Raw genomic sequence first — 16,707 nt, forward strand, 5'->3', positions numbered from 1 at the left:
CAGCATCAAGATGGCCGGCAGCTTTCTGTTCGTCAACGTTTTTAAAATAATTATACACCTTAAACACTATTTTCCGCCCCTGCCTGTGCAATACTTGTCTTTTCACAGTCTCTTCTTCCATTTATTTATCTTACACACACACACAGTAAATGTTAGTTTTACTTATTCAATGTATTGAAACACTCACACGTGAACAAACGAACTCTGGAAGTACTAGTTACAGACTGATTCCGATTGGTTCTACTGTACAAGTTTGTGACGACACATGCCAGAAATGCTACGGCGCATATAGCAGCCGACCGCCTTCCAAACTGCCGTCTAGTCTAATAGAAGCATTTGAAATGTGGATATGGAGAAGAATGGAACGTGTGAAGTAGATAGACATAATAAGAAATGAAACTGTGTTATAAAGAATGGGTTTAGAAAGAATGATACTGAAACTGATCAGGAAGAGGAAAAGGAATTGGTTGGGTCACTGAATGAGAAGAAACTGCGTACTAAAGGATGCACTGCAAGGAATGGTGAACGGGAGAAGAGTTCGGGGCAGAAGAAATCAGATGATAGACGACATTAAGATATACGGATCGTAAGAGAAGACAAAGATCAAGGCAGAAAATAGGAAAGATTGGAGAAAGCTGGCTTTGCAGTGAGAGACCTGCCCTTGGGCATAAAATTGATTGATTGAATGAATGAATGAATGAACTTTATATATAATTTCAGTTATGGAAAACTAGCAGAACATAACAATATTTCCCATTGTGAATTAAATTAAATTTTATACTAGACTTTGCAATTATGAACGTAAAATTACATGGGGTTAATACGCTAAATCAGTGACTCCGAAGCTTTCTATGGGCGTGACCCATTTTTGGATGAGATTTCTTTTTACGACCCCTCAACTATTTTATCGTTTTTGACCCCATTATAAAAATAAAAATATTGTAAAATTGTAAACAACTATAATTTTACTCAGGACCCGTGGATAGCACTCAAAGTAGGCCTACGATTTTAACAACAGTTTCTTTTAGTATTGTCCATACCTGTGGAATAACGGTTAGCGCGTCTGGCCGCGAAATCAGGTGGCCCGGGTTCGAATCCCGGTCGGGGCAAGTTACCTGGTTGAGGTTTTTTCCGGGGTTTTCCCTCAACCCAATACGAGCAAATGCTAGGTAACTTTCGGTGGTGGACCCCGGACTCATTTCACCGGCATTATCACTTTCATTTCATTCAGACGCTAAATAACCTAGATGTTGAAAAAGCGTCGTAAAATAACCCAATAAAATAAAATAAAAATAAACAATATTTTCCATTGTGAATTCATTTAAATTTTATACTAGAATTTGCAATTATGAATGTAAAATTACCTTGGGGATTAATACGCTATATCAGTGACTCCGAAACTTTCTGTGAGCGTGATCCATTTTTGGATGAGATTTCTGTTTACGACCCCTCAACTATTTTATCGGTTTTTGATCCCACTAAAAAAATAAAAATATTGTAAAATTGTAAACAACTATAATTTTATCAGAACTCGTGGATAGCACTCAAAGTAGGCCTACGATTTTAACAACATTTTCTTTTAGTATTTTCCGGAAAAATTCAAAGCTGAGTTTCCGGGAGAAACTCAAAACTATTAAGAGTCAGATGGATACTGAATCCGTTTGTAAAAAATTGTGTTCAGCTGGCTGAAGTCCAAAAACATATGAGAATAACTCATTTAAATGTGTAACTACAAATGGAATGTTGAAAATATATCTTTTTTACGTGGGGCGTAGACCAGTTTTATATCAAAATAGTATCTAGAGCTTGCAAGAGTATCTCTTAAATATTTCATAAACTTCACAACCTCATATTTATTCAAAATAACTTTCTCGTCTATGATTGCTATGAAAACAAAAGCGAGAAATATCCTTGAACTTGTAAATTATATCACTCTGAGCATCGATTACTTAGTCCAGATTTGAGAAGCAACTTTCTGATCGCATTAATTATTTTACGTATAACGTTATTTCTATGGAAACGACTATTACTCAGAATAATGGACCTTTTGTAATGCAAATCACACTGAGCTCCTCTTATGAGTTCATTAACAAGTACTAATATCTCGGATGAGATTAATTTTAAAACCCATATTTATTAGACTTTTATTATTCTTTCCATTAACAGTACCAGTTCTCAGAATATTGATGCTTTTTTAAACATTCTGTAGGGTAAAGTTGCCTATTTCCGTGATACCCCTAATCCCGTGATACTTTTTTAAAATTGAATGTCAGTGAAAGCTTTGCCGTTCGGCCATAGTGCCAGACATCTTTCTCGGTACATTGCTATATTCCGCCTACTTTTGAGACATCAGTGAACTTCCTAGAAAGATACCCAACCCCTGACATTCAGTGAAAAAACCGTATCACGACTTTAGGCAACTTTACCCTAACTCGCATTTAGAGACAGGTAACGGATAAATTTAAAGTTTATATTCATGTATGCATACATACCTAATATTCTAGATGTCGGGGTCGATGTTTTCGCACATTTTCAAAGGTACCTCCTTCTGCTTCAATGCACTGTTGCGCTCGGGCGTGAATCGCGTTCATCGCTCCGGAGAATTGCACGTGGCTGTTTTATGCCGCATCCAAAATACGGTCGATTAGCGCCTCTCTCATTTCCCCCTTTCTTTACTCTACCAATTCTTTCATCCAACGCCATAGAGAGTAAGTACTCTTCGATATGGTACCCTTCTGTTCGGAAAGCGTCGTTCATATTCAGCGACGGCACGCAAGGAACTTCCATCGCACAAACCATAAACATATACAATATCGGCGTATTCTGTAGTCGAAAATTTATAAGGCATCTTGAAAAACACAACTTAACACTTCCGATAACTGTACCTGTATAACTACTGTACTGTAGGTAGCTGACTGGACTGCTGTGAATTGATGATAGTGTAGGCTATTTGTGTTATCTGCGGGTTCTGTGTCATTACATCAGACAAGGGCAGGCGATTGGACAGTTGTAATGCCCCACCACCCGGTTTCTTCCTCTTATCGTCATCGTTCACAATGCAGAGTCCAATGTTACATAATTTTATTGCGACCTTTGCCTTGGCTCATGCCTTGTCTCACGTCAGCAGCAAATGGCAACGTTTGATTCACATTGGGGCGAGACGTTTTACCAAAAAAAATGCATCTAGCTCTGCCATCGTTCGAAAACGGATCTATGTTCATATGAACTTTTTCACTCAAAATGGCCTAAGATATCGTAACCTAAATTTTTTACCTTTCCTCGTGAATCACCCTGGATATAGGGAAAGTAAAGTTCTACAGAGGGGTGTACAAAATATACTCACTTCTTGATAATATCTTGGGAACAATATGACATAAGAATTGCAACTACATATCATTTTGTTCTCAAGATATTGATTATAGAGGAGTGGGTACATTTCTTGGATCCCTCTGTATTTATGGCAATCTCTATTTATTTAGAAGTCGTAGGCTATATTTTTCAGTTTACCGAAGCAATTGAAACTACAAACTATAACTATAATTTATTAAGTAGTTTGTTACTGTATTTTAACAGCATTGTTTAATTTTAAAAGTGTTGTTTTAGCTAGGCTATAAGCAGATCTTTTAAAATAACATTGGCGGATATTGCCTGAAGTTGATATGATTTACTACAGTTTAATTACTGCAATTTCTAGATAAATGTACTCTGACGTTGCTCTTCATATATAAAGTAGATATTATTAGCATCTCGCCATTTATTTGAGGCTATGTAATGACTGAAGTTTATGTTCCATCGACCGCTACCTGTTAAATTACTATGTTGCGACATGCGATTGCAGGCTCGATCATCAGACATTACTGCAACAAAGATATTACGGAGATCTCAGAGTTACCTCAACTGCAACGAAAAGAAACCTCTGTTACATACTTAGACCATCTCTGCACAGGATGAAACAAATAAATTTTAGTGCGAGGTACTGCAATTTCAGTCACAGACTGTCAAACCAACCTTCCAGTATTTGTACAAAATAACTTTAGCAGCAAACAATAATAAAACGGAGATTCATTCATTATATTCCATAGATCTTACATGAGCAATGAAGCTTTAAGATGTTGAACAAGTCAAAATTTTACAATAATACAATTACAATTTTTACAAATTTTTACAATATTTTACAGTTTTACAATGTAGTAATTTTCTACAATGATGAGGTGATGTGCAAGGATTCGCCAAAAGATTACCCGGCATTTGCCTTTTGGTTGGAGAAAACCTCGGAAAAACCACACCAAGTAATCAAATCAAAGGGGGAAATGAAGTGATGCCGAGGACTCGCCATAGACCATCCGGCTTCAGTCCCACGGCTGGGGAAAAGCTCGGAAGAAACCATTAATTGGGACCAAAGGGGGGATCCAACCCAAGCCCGAGCGCAGCTCCGGATCAGCAGCCCAGCGAGTCTGCCGACTGAGCTTCATCGATGGCTCTACTAAAAGTATACAATACATAGCCAATCAGATTATTAAATTTACAAACGCAAACGATCATTCATGAGTTGAGCTATATGTATAATACAAAACAAGTAAGTTAATTAAATTTAAGGCATAAACAATTCAATCAGTTGTGATATACAGAAATTGATAATACATATCATGCAAACTACTTCAAATTACAAACACAAAGAATTTATCAATAGAGCTATACAGATTACTATTCAATTTAAAGCATATACAATTCATCGGCCAAAACTACTGGGTGTTCATTTCAAAGTGTGTCATGACGTCACTGTTGTTGGGTCACCGATTTGAAGCGAGTTTCAGCTTATATCTTAGAGAAGTTGCCTATTATTTAAGGTGTTCTTCAATCTGAACTTGAGAACGTGTACGGTATAACTTGAACGTCGTAGCAACAGATGGCGGTCTGTACGGTCTGTGTGCTACCATAACCTCTTTCGAACTGTGTTTTGCGCCGGCAAGTCGTACGCAGGGTATTTGTTATCATCGGTTGCGTACGGTAACATTCCACAACACAAATCAAATGCTCCGTGTCCATGTTGACCGTCGAAGTTAATGTCAACAAATACGTAAGTAATCGTCTTAACCCTCTCCCCATATCCCGACAGTACGTATTTCCAAACAGTTCACATTCCTGCCACTACTGGCGTTACCGTACGTATCGGCACGCACTCTTCAGAATGAACGCCGTACTTGCTAGCCAACTTCTCTGCCTCTTAGATTATTCACCTGAGCCGCGGAAGTGTAGGAAGATTGAATTCTCTAGGCTCATCGGCTAGCCACATGAAGGCATACAGCGAACCAAGACACATTTTGAACTGAACACCCAGTATACAAACATATAGGCCTACAATACAAAGTAAGCGGATTAATTCAATTTACAAGCATACTTTCATTAAGCTATACAAATTTGTACAATTAATATTAAATAGATTAATTCAATTTATAATCATAAACAATTCATCAGTTGAGCTATACAGACTACTATAGAATTTACAGCATATACAATTCATCAATTGAGCTACACAGACTACCATTCAATTTACAGCATATACAATTCATCAGTAGAGCTATACAGACTAGTATTCAATTTACAGCATATACAATTCATCAATTGAGCTATACAGACTACTATACAATTTACAGCATATACAATTCATCAATTGAGCTATGCAGACTACTATACAATTTACAGCATATACAATTCATCAATTGAGCTATACAGACTACTATACAATTTACAGCATATCCAATTCATCAGTAGAGCTATACAGACTAGTATTCATTTTAAAAGCATATACAATTCATCAGCCAAACATATACAATCATATTAGTTTAATTTACAAACTTATTTTCGTTAAGCTATACAAAACAGTACAATTCATATGAAGTAGATTAATTCAATTTATAAGCTTAACAAATTCATCAGTTAAACCTATACAGTATACTAGGATATTTAATTTACAGCACATACAATTCATCAGTTAAGCTAAACAACAGATTAAGTCAATATAAAAACATATTTTAGTTGGAACAGCTCTATTGAAATAAATAAAATAAAACTACTTTAACAAAACAAGGTACAATTACAGGAAAAAGGTTGATAGAGGAAGGCTATATTGAACAATAAATTAGGATGTAAGCAAAGACTGTGACACAACCTTATAATTACTGAACTATTGGAAACGAGTATAAATGGAACGTACTTGCTTCGTGTAGATATAACCACAATACTTCTGCCGCTTGTATTTTAATGCTTTAATATTAAAATTATAACTGTAAGAATATTTCCGGCATAGACTATCACACCGCCATACGATTATGAATCTGCATATCCATAGCTTGTGAACGTTGAAGAGGAAGTTAGCAATGTGATCTGCTTTTAGTAGAAAACAGATCCAAATAGGCGCTCCACGCTGCATAGGAATTAAACGTAATGAGATTTTTTAGTTGTAATTAAATATTTAATTATTTTCTTAAATACGAAACTTCGGTATTTTGTACAGGGTGTCTCAGGAGGAATGTAAAATACTTCAGGATAATGTAGTTTGGGTTAACCTACAACGATATAACCTGATAAACATATATAAAAATTTTAACGGTTGAAGAGAAATTAAGGGGGGAAATACTGGAATGTCTTGCGGTTCCATGTACTCTACTTCACGTGTTACGCCAGACATTTTCACACGATGGGATCAACGCCTGCGCAACACACACAACTGAATACACATTCACTTGACATTTAATTCGTGTATTCGCATAGTGAATATGCAGAATTGCTTTTTGTTCATGGACTTTATGGTGGCAATGATTGCTGTTGAGGAATACAGACGATGTTTTCCCAATCGAAGCTACAAGTATTTGATTGAGATCAGAAAGAGACTGGTACCTTATATGAATTTGTAGTTAATGGAATCCATAAGAAGGGCAACCTTAGTAATTTATCTTGTATAATTATTTAATTTTTTTTATTGAGTTTGCACTTAATTATGAATTGAACTTGCTGAAACAACACATGATGCAGCATTTTCAATAATGTATCATGTCAGAATGTTCTAAAACGTAGAAATGTCTTAATATCTTAATATCAATCCTGGAAAGACACAAGCAATCATATTAGGACACAAACGGCAAACCGACGCTGTAAAGCACCTCGACATTTCCCCCGTTAAAGTAAGTACAGTGCATATCCCTTTCAGTTCTTCGGTAAAAAATCTTGGCATTCACATGGATAATAATCTCAACTGGGACATGCAAATCACAGAAACCTGCAGAAAAGTATATTCTATTATTCATGTGCTAAAAAGGATAAATGTTCATCTTCCTTCTTGCTTAAAAAAGTCCCTTGTGCAGACCCTTGTATTTCCCTATTTTGACTATGCTGACATTTTACTGACTGACCTTTCCAGCGACAACAAAATGAAACTTCAACGTGCTCATAATTTGTGTGTACGTTTTGTAAGCAATGTTCGTAAATATGATCATATTACCCCATCCCTGGAAGCAATAGGTTGGCTTAAACTAGATAAGAAAAGAAATTTACATTCACTTCTCTTTCTCTTCGAAATCTTGAACTCTTCTATTCCTTCGTACCTGTCGTCTCGCTTCACTTACCTTTCTTCCCACCACAATCTGAACACACGCTCTCGCCATGAAACAATACTAACAATACCATCCCATCGCACCTCTTCATACTCATCCTCTTTCACAATAGCCCTGCCAAGACTCTGGAACTCGCTACCTGCTAGCATCAGGGACTGTCGAAATAAAATTCAATTCAAACGCAAACTTACTAGGCACTTGGTCAGTAATTGAGACTCGTTCAGACATGGTTTCTTGTAAATAGTTCTTTTAATCTACCACAAAATATCTCAATATCCGGTAATTTCATCACTATAGAATTTTGTTATTGTAGGTTTAATTTGTAATTTAGTAAATACAAAAATATTCTTTGTTCTTAACTTCTATGATAAAATGTCTAGCTTTCATTAATCAGGTATTCTTGTCGTACTTTAATTTTTATTGTAATTGTAATTGTAAATTTAATATTAATTGTAATCTTATTGTTCATGTTATAGTTGTAATCCCCTGGTAGAGGGGCAGAGAAGGCCTGACGGCCTTATCTCTACCAGGTTAAATAAATAAATCTAAATCTAAAATCTATAGTGCCGCTCTCTATTTAAAAGTTCGCCCATCAATAACTTTCCAACCGTTACATTTCGAAAATAGGTATATTAGGTTAAATCGACGTTGGTTAACCCAAACTACATTATAATGAAGTATTTTACATTCCTCCTAGGACACTCCGTATAAAGTACCGACGTTTTCTATTTAAGAAAATAATTAAATATTTACTTACAACAAAAAGCAAATCACATTACTAACTCCTCCTTCAATGTTTAAGCTATGAGCCACCGGCGTGCCTCAGTCGGTTAAGGCGCTTGCTTGCCGGTCTGAAGTTGCGTTCGGGCGCGGGTTCGAACCCCGCTTGTGCTCATTACTTGGTTGGGTTTTTTCCGAGGTTTTCCCCAACCTTAAGGTGAATGCCAGGTAATCTATGGCGAATCCTCGGCTTCATCTCGTCAAATACCATCTCGCTATCACCAATCTCATCGACGCTAAATAACCTAGTTGTTGATACAGCGTCGTTAAATAACCAAATAAAAAAAACAATCTATGGTTCCAACTGGTATACAAGAACTGTACAGATTTAGGGGACCTTAAAGTTTTAAATAAGCATTTTGAGACACAGGAAATGATACTGAAGTTTTACAGTCGCCTTCCAAATTCTCCAATAACCTTGCTATAGCAACTAGGACAATACAGCTCCAGAAGTTAATATATATATATATATATATACATACATATAAACTAGATTCCACACCTGTGGAGTAACGGTTAGCGCGTCTGGCCGAGAAACCAGGTGGCCCGGATTCGATTCCCTGTCGGGGCAAGTTACCAGGTTGAGGTTTTTTCCGGGGTTTTCCCTCAACCCAATATGTACAAATGCTGGATACCTTTCGGTGCTGGATCCCGAACTCATTTCTCCAGCATTATCACCTTCATCTCATTCAGACGCTAAATAACCTAAGATGTTGATAAAGCGTCGTAAAATAACCTACTAAAATAAAATAAAAAAATCACATTCCTTCTGAGAAGTCCTTTATATGTGTAGTGAAAGATCATGGAGTTACGACAAATGAATTTATTTTATGTCCATAATATTGACATTATGAGAAAGTTAATGGTCGGAAGAGCATTCAACACTGAATAGACCATCACAGTCGTTTCGGTTATTACAGCTATGAGCTAAACCGGTCAGGAAAGAAACTGCACATTTTTAATTGGTTACAAGGGAACAAACTTGGCTTCACGTACAGAAAATCATGTATAGATCTTATTACCTTCGTATTTTATAACTCTAAAATACTTGGTACTGAAGATATTTTACTACTAATTAACTTATTATTCCCAAAACATGAATATTACCAGCATTCGAAAAGTAATGGGAATAAATTTGAATAAGGAACAAAAAAAAAAGTTTCGTTCCCAGGCAGGATTCGAACCACGAAAGTCTTAGTTACCAGTCTGTCGTACTCCGGAGTGAGCAAGGCTCTGAAATCAGCTACAAGGGTCGGTCCGGTTTTTTTTTGCCACTACTGTACAATAAGACTACAAACACTTAATCACTTTTAACATAGTATAACAGGAACACTTGCATTGAACGTAGTTGGGTCTATGTTGAAAAGTGATGAAGTGTTTGTAGTCTTAATGTACATATTGAATTAATAAAAGAATTATTGAGGTTAATGGAGAAAAATTGGGAGTATAAGGGTACAGTGCATCAGTTATTCATAGATTTCAAAAAGGCATATGATTAGGTTAAGGGAGAAATTTTATATGATATTGAATTTGGTATTCCCAAGAAACTAGTTCGATTAATTAAAATGTGTCTCAGTGAAACGTACAGCAGAGTCCGCATAGGTTAATTTATGTCAGATGCGTTTCCAATTCACTGTGGGCTAAAACAAGGAGATGCACTATCACCTTTGCTTTTTAACTTTGCCCTAGAATATGCTATTAGAAAAGTCCAGGATAACAGAGAGCGTTTGGAATTGAACGGATTACATCAGCTTTTTGTCTATTCTGATGACGTGAATATATTAGGAGAAAATCCACAAACGATTAGGGAAAACACGGGAATTTTACTTTAAGAAAGTAAAGAGATAGGGTTGGAAGTAAATCCCGAAAAGACAAAGTATATGATTAAGTCTCGTGACGAGAATATTGTGCGAAATGAAAATATAAAAATTGGAAATTTATCTTTTGAAGAAGTGGAAGAATTCAAATATCTGGGAGCAACAGTAACAAATATAAATGATACTCGGGAGGATATGAAACAAAGAAAAAATAGGGAAAATGCCTTTTATTATTCGGTTGAGAAACTTTGATCATCCATTCTGCTGTCAAAATATCTGAAAATTAGAATTTGCAGAACAGTTATATTACCGGTTGTTCTTTATGGTTGTGTAACTTGAGAGAGGAACATAGGTTAAGGGTGTTTGAGAATAAGGTGCTTAGAAAAATATTTGAGGCTAAGAGGGATGAAGTTACAGGAGACTGGAGAAAGTTAACACAACACAGAACTGCACGCATTAATACAATGCCTGACATAATTAGGAACATTAAATCTAGACATTTGAGATGGGCACGTATGGGCGAATCCAGAAATGCATATAGAGTGTTAGTTGGAAGGCCGGAGGGAAAGAGACCTTTGGGGAGGCCGAAACGTAGATGGGAAGATAATATTGAAATGGATTTGAGGGAGGTGGGATATGATGGTAGAGACTGGATTAATCTTGCTCAGGATAGGGACGGATGGCGGGCTTATGTGAGGGCGGCAATGAACCTCCGGGTTCCTTAAAAGTGAGTAAGTAAGTAAGGAAGGAAGTATTAAGGTTACTTTTTGACTCTCTCTCGTATGAAACACAGACATTATGACTCTTGGTAAGGGAAATTTCTGAATTTCCATCCCAATAGACGGTAGAGCAATGATGCATCAACGACGCAGAAAATCTAACGCGAACTTTCCGCATTGAAAGTTGTAGAACGAATGTTATACACGCGAAGATTATAATACAGAGCCTTGCAACAAGGTTTTTTTCTCTAATATGAACTGTGCCTGATACGTATCGCGAGGTAACATTTTGCTTGCTTACTGTAGAGACTAAAATATCGCCACGATGCTTTTTAATCGTTGTGAATTATGAGACAGGAAGCTACACGGGAGGAGGAGCGCGGAATATATGGAGACAGCGAGGAGATGGTGATAAGACTTGATGATTAAAGCTAAGCCTGGTTGTTGCAGGGTGCCTTCCGCCATGTTTTGGCAGGTCACGTGCCTCCTAGCTGTGACGTCACGATAACATTGCATGGCAGTGTAATTAGAGCTCCGAACCCTCTCTCCTCGCTCGTCTGCCAGCGGAACGGAAACAAATGAATAGTGATACACAACTAGGCTACTCTTTGGTGTATTTTTAGGTTAGAATTAGATCATTTGGCGTCTCTGAAATACAGAGGGGCGCTTCTTATAAACATACTAATTAACTTCAGCTAATCTACTTCTAAGAATCTAATCTGAAGTTACAGTTTCGACAAAATTAAGGATGTGATTTTATACATGCTCTGACATTCTAAACTTCATTGCAATTTGGCGTTTTCCCTTGATTTACTCGAACTTAAACTGAAATTTTCTATACGAAAGTAACTAAACGAAGACGATAATGCAGTGCACTAAATACACTAACCAATGAATATTAAAATCTGGGTAAGAAGTATTGTGTTTTTTACATAATATAACAGAAATGATAAAAGCAATTTAGTCCAGTGTCATATATTTAAAGAATAATGTATAAAAGTAATGCATGGATTGGGCCCCTTTACTGGAGAACGTACAGTAGTTGCAAAAAAATAAATAAAAACCGGACCAACACTTGTAGCTGGTTTCAGAGCCTTGTTCACTCCAGAGCACGATAGACTGGTAACTAAGACTTTCGTGGTTCGAATCCTGCCTGGGAAGGAAAGTTTTTTTGTTCCTTATTCAAATTTATTCCCAATACTTTTCGATTGCAGCGATATTTTACTACTTAATTAACTTATTATTCCAGAACATGAATTTTACCAGCAACCGAAAATTATTGGACATTCTGTACTTCAACCACGAGAAAGTCTCTGCGGAATGAGACGAAGCGGGGTAATGCTGTGAATGAATGTTGATGTCATACGTGGGTACTCGTATCTCTATTGGCTAGCTCTCACAGCACAAACAATAACATTGATAGATACCTACATATTTATAGATCACTGTTAATCTCCTGGTCTTTTAATCTCTCCATACAGGAAATAACAAATGCATGAGAGCGCATGGTTTTTAAACTGACGTTGTAACGATAATATTATCCATATACTTCGTTCCAATAGATGACAAAATAATAAGCACATTCCTTTCACGCTTGATCTCCTGGTTGAAGAACAGTACCTCTATATTATGTGTCCTACTTTTCAAAATGTACTTCCAACAATGTTTCCTTTTAACATTATGGGTGAAAGTTTTTCTGTGCCTGGTAGCTTCTGTTTCTACAGATAAACATCCCCCTAAATATATATCTTGAGACTCTCTACTTTGGCCACCCCAAAAGGAATCAAATATATTTCTTTGATCTATCAGAGTTAGCTTAGAAAAACGACTGTTACATCATTTCATTACGTAAATTAAGGTTTTACTTTTAATATTGTCCCTGACATGGAGATATATGCTGTCCACTCCGTCTTCTGGTTTTGTTCTGTTCTTTTCTTATTATTCTTATTAACAGATTTTACGATCACACCTTTACTTATTGATTTCAATACTGTTGATCTAAATTTTGTATTACTTATTAATGATCCTCAACACTGAACATGTTCTATAGATAAAGGGTCTATAACATATATTAAAATAAATAGGTTTACCAGCATTAGTAGAAAAGTTTTCCGGGCTATGAGGCCGTGGTCTGTTGGTTGTGAGACCAAACGTTTCGTTCACTGCTGCGGTGAACATCTTCAGTGGTGTCTATAGTGAACGAAACGTTTGGTCTCACAACCAACAGACCACGGCCTCATAGCCCGGAAAACTTTTCTACTATTGACGCCGGCCGTGAAAGCCTACACTCCAATATTTACCAGCATTGTTGCTCAAAAGTTTTCAACAAAACTTTGTGGCTATAACAAAGAATCGATTTATGCATTCTCCGGAAAAAAGGACCTATGGGGATATGGACCCTTATTGCAGCTACGTCCTCAATTAATAATTGACTATATACGTTATTGTTACTTCTTTTTTTTAATCTTCTTTTGAAATTTAACCCTTTTTGTGAATTTCGGTGAAGTCCAGAGGGCCTAATTAGTCAAATTCGCTCTCCTCACCTCCATGCTGGGGCCCTCTGGGATCTTTTAAGGCTGAGGATCGGTGAAAATAACGAAAAAACCATTAAAAGTAGAAATTTTGTTTTTAACTTTAAAAAGTAGAATAATGTATCAGTTTTCTATAATTGTGCTTATTTTAGCCCTATGAAAATTTAGAGCCCCTCTGGACGAATTTAAAGGGACTAGAGTGATACTGTGTATAACTGCACGCATTGTATTCTTCACCTGACATAATTAGGAACATTAAATCCAGACGTTTGAGATGAGCAGGGCATGTAGCACGTATGGGTGAATCCAGAAATGCATATAGAGTGTTAGTTGGGAGGCCGGAGGGAAAAAGACTTTTAGAGAGGTCGAGACGTAGATGGGAAGATAATATTAAAATGGATATGAGGGAGGTGGGATATGATGATAAAGACTGGATTAATCTTGCACAGGATAGGGACCGATGGCGGGCTTATGTGAGGGCGGCAATGAACCTGCGGGTTCCTTAAAAGCCAGTAAGTAAGTAAGTAAGTAAGTAAGTAAGTAAGTAAGAGGGATACTATGTGTGAAGGGTTCAGAGCCATAGTGGGCCAAGCGCCATTTATTGAAAACTGAGAAAACCAGAGTTAAAATTAAATGATTACCATAATTTAGCGAAGCATGTAGCAAGTAAGATAAAGTATGCACATTGAAATTAAATGATTTTTCAGTCTTCATTAAATTATGGTATTCACTTAACTTTAACCTTTGCCTTCTCCGTTTTTAATAAATGGCGCTTGGCCCGCTATGGCTCTGAACTCTTCATATCATATACGTACATGAATGGGTTATATAGTGAAGTGCCTAAGTCACTAATTTTGTGAAAATGAGATTTTAATGGATTACTACTCTTTGGGTGTGGGTACATCGATTTAGATATGTAGAGAACCAAGTTTCGCACTCTAATGATTACAAAGTATTACAACCCAGGTTTTGTTGTTTCATTTTGAAAGGAACTAAGTCAATGAGTAAGTCCTTTTGTAATTAATATAAGTTTTCAGCGTGTGGCAACATTGAAATGTTGAATAAATACATTCGATTTTTTTCTCTTAAATTGTTGTTTTGTCATTGTTGGGTGAGCGAATTGATCATTCTGTATTGCAGGTGAGAATTTATTATATTCTGTAACGCCTTAGAAACTAGAGGTTCTGAGACACATAGGGACAATAAACAGTGTTTTACGATCAGTAAATTCATGTAGTTCAGTAAGGTACAATCACTGTTTTACCGTTTATCGGCGGATTTCAACAAACATTTTTACTTGGTTCACGACGCTCTACAACATTAATGTTCCACATCCAGAATCCATATCCAAGTGGAAAGGTTGAGATCAAAGAAGAGAAGATAGAAGACATATAAAAGAGAATGAGATATGCAGATGACGAAAACAAGGAACAGTATGAAGAAATAATTGTATGGACTTGAACTTAGATTCTCGATTATCGTAAGCCTCTACTCTGCTGAGCTATCTTATTTGCTTACAAATGGCTTTTAAAGAACCCGTAGGTTCATTTCCCCCCTCACATAAGCCCGCTATCGGTCTCTGTCCTGTGCAAGATTAATCGAATTTCTATCATCATTTCCCACCTCCCTCAAATCCATTTTAATATTATCCTTCCATCTACGTCTCGGTCTCCCCAAAGGTCTTTTCCCCTCTGGTCTCCCAACTAACACTCTATATGCATTTCTGGATTCGCCCATACGTGCTACATGCCCTTCCCATCTCAAACGTCTGGATTTAATGTTTCTAGTTATGTGTGTTGAAGAATACAATGCGTGCAGTTCTGCGTTGTGTAACTTTCTCCATTCTCCTACAACTTCATCCCTCTTAGCCCCAAATATTTTCCTAAGAACTTTATTCTCAATTACCCTTAATCTCTGTTCCTCTCTCAAAGTGAGAGTCCAAGTTTCAGAACCATACGGAACAACCGGTAATATAACTGTTCTATAAATTCTAACTTTCACATTTTTGACAGCAGACTAGATGACAAAAGGAAAGAGTATTTTACGATCAGTAAATTCATGTAGTTCAGTGAGGTACAATCAGTGCTTCACAGTTTACTGGCGGATTACAACAAACATGTTTACGTTGTTCACGAGGCTCTACATTAATGTTGCCTATCCAGAACGCATATCCAAATGGAAAGGTTGAGATGAAGGAAGAGAAGATAAGGAGATACACAGATGACGCAAACAACGAACGGTATGAATAAATAATTGTATGGATTTGAATTTAGATTCTCGGTTATGGTAAGCCTGCTAACTGAGTTACCAAGGCGACTAATTAAATTTCCGTAATTGTATAAATCATTTTATGCTCGACCATGCCGAAATGTAGTAATTCTACACCTGGTAGCAGACCTTTAATGCATGTCATTAAAGTACACCTACTCATTAAAGGTCAGGTCTCTCAGCCAATGACGACTCAGGTTACAACTGTTCAGCCAATGACAGATCAGCTTTCTGCCGTTATAAAACCGCAAGTATCGATTATTCTCGGATATGCAATCGAAAGAGAATTAGCGAAAAGCCACGGAGGCTGGAAATCCAATACTGTCGCAGAAGGTTATGTTCTGTTACTATAATAATTAGCGTTAATTGTAAATAATATTCAAATAAATTCAATTTGTCATCTCGTTTTTCAATGTCGAATTCAATAATCAAGGTTATATCAAGTTTAACGGGATTACATCAAGGTCAATGACATTATTGTTCCTCGGAAAAAATCAATAGTTTCGCGTCTGCGCACATCTCACAATTCACGACCTAGAACAAGGTCATTTCCGATCTTGTCAGATACAAATAAAATGTATACATCTGAATAATATCAAGTTAGAAATATGGTCGAGCATAAAAAGTCGCATGAAACTTTCCTATAATGGTAATTAAGACGCTCGTATGAATATTATGAAACTCGCTTGCGCTCGTTACATAAAGAACCATACTTGCGTCTTAATTACTATCATTATAGGCTCGTTGCCTAATGTACTATTATTTTACTTCAAGGTTTAGGAAAGTATGGTATCTAAAATGATGGATTTTTTTTTTAAATATACTTTTATTTTGAACGTTTGCTTATTCATAAATGAGTCTCATACCTATGCAGTAATGTTTAAATTAAATCGTTACGCGTAACATATGAATTAAGACACTAGTACCGGTATATTTAATTAAATAAAATAGACCAGGAATACGTTCCTGAAATTATACGTTT

Source organism: Periplaneta americana, chromosome 13 (genome assembly GCF_040183065.1).
Source record: "Periplaneta americana isolate PAMFEO1 chromosome 13, P.americana_PAMFEO1_priV1, whole genome shotgun sequence".
Taxonomy (NCBI): domain Eukaryota; kingdom Metazoa; phylum Arthropoda; class Insecta; order Blattodea; family Blattidae; genus Periplaneta; species Periplaneta americana.